The 894-nt window shown below is 28.9% G+C and overlaps 1 protein-coding gene across 4 annotated transcripts in view; it reads left to right on the top strand.

The window, feature by feature from the left end:
• Positions 1-894, top strand: part of LOC107699092 (insulin-like growth factor 2 mRNA-binding protein 2) — a 37,217-nt gene that overhangs the window by 27,909 nt on the left and 8,414 nt on the right. The window lies entirely within an intron of this gene.

Raw genomic sequence — 894 nt, 5'->3', positions numbered from 1 at the left:
CATATATATATATTTTATAATCAGTGCTTTTCTCAATAATTTACCTTGGCGGATGTTATAGTAAAAATGCAGTTTTTGAGTGTTCAATTCAAATCAGAGGGTTAAATTCAGGGTAGAAAATGACCATTAATACAGTTGTTTCTGTTTTGTTTTTTGATGGAAAATTATATACACACACATACATACATAGATTATACATCCACCTCAACAAACATTATTAAGTAATTTAAAAAATGCAGTGCCCCTTGACCCCTCATGACCCCTTTAATTTATAGATTTCATTATATGTAAATTAATTTTAAAATGAAAACGTTACAAATTATAAATTAACTTTGATGGGAAACACTTTACAATAAGATTCAGCGTGTTAAGGTTAGTGCATGCATTAGGTATCATAATATAAAAATGAACAATACAGGAATTTATCATTTAATTTACCTAAAAAATGCTGTATAGCTGCTTTGTAGTTGAAATAGAAGTTATGCTGTAATTTTAACTGAAAATATTTCTGATTGAACAATTTTGTGAAGCTAATGGTGTTTACTGTAAAGCTGCTCTGAAGCAATCTGTATCGTAAAAGCACTATATATATATATATATATATATATATATATATATATATACATATATACAGTGGTGTGAAAAAGTGTTGGTCCTGATTTCTTATTTTTTTGCATGTTTGTCACACTTTAATGTTTCAGATCATCAAACAAATTTAAATATTAGTCAAAGATAACACAAGTAAACACAACATGCAGTTTTTAAATGAAGGTTTTTATTATTAAGGGAAAACAAAATCCAAAACTACATGGCCCTGTGTGAAGAAGTGTTTGCCCCCCTGTTAAAACTGTGGTTTATCACACCTGAGTTCAATTTCTCTAGCCACACCCAGGC

This window comes from Sinocyclocheilus anshuiensis, unplaced genomic scaffold (genome assembly GCF_001515605.1).
Source record: "Sinocyclocheilus anshuiensis isolate Anshui unplaced genomic scaffold, SAMN03320099.WGS_v1.1 scaffold94, whole genome shotgun sequence".
Taxonomy (NCBI): Eukaryota; Metazoa; Chordata; class Actinopteri; order Cypriniformes; family Cyprinidae; genus Sinocyclocheilus; species Sinocyclocheilus anshuiensis.
The sequence above is the reverse complement of the archived record's forward strand: the minus strand, read 5'-3'. Positions and strand labels throughout refer to the sequence as shown.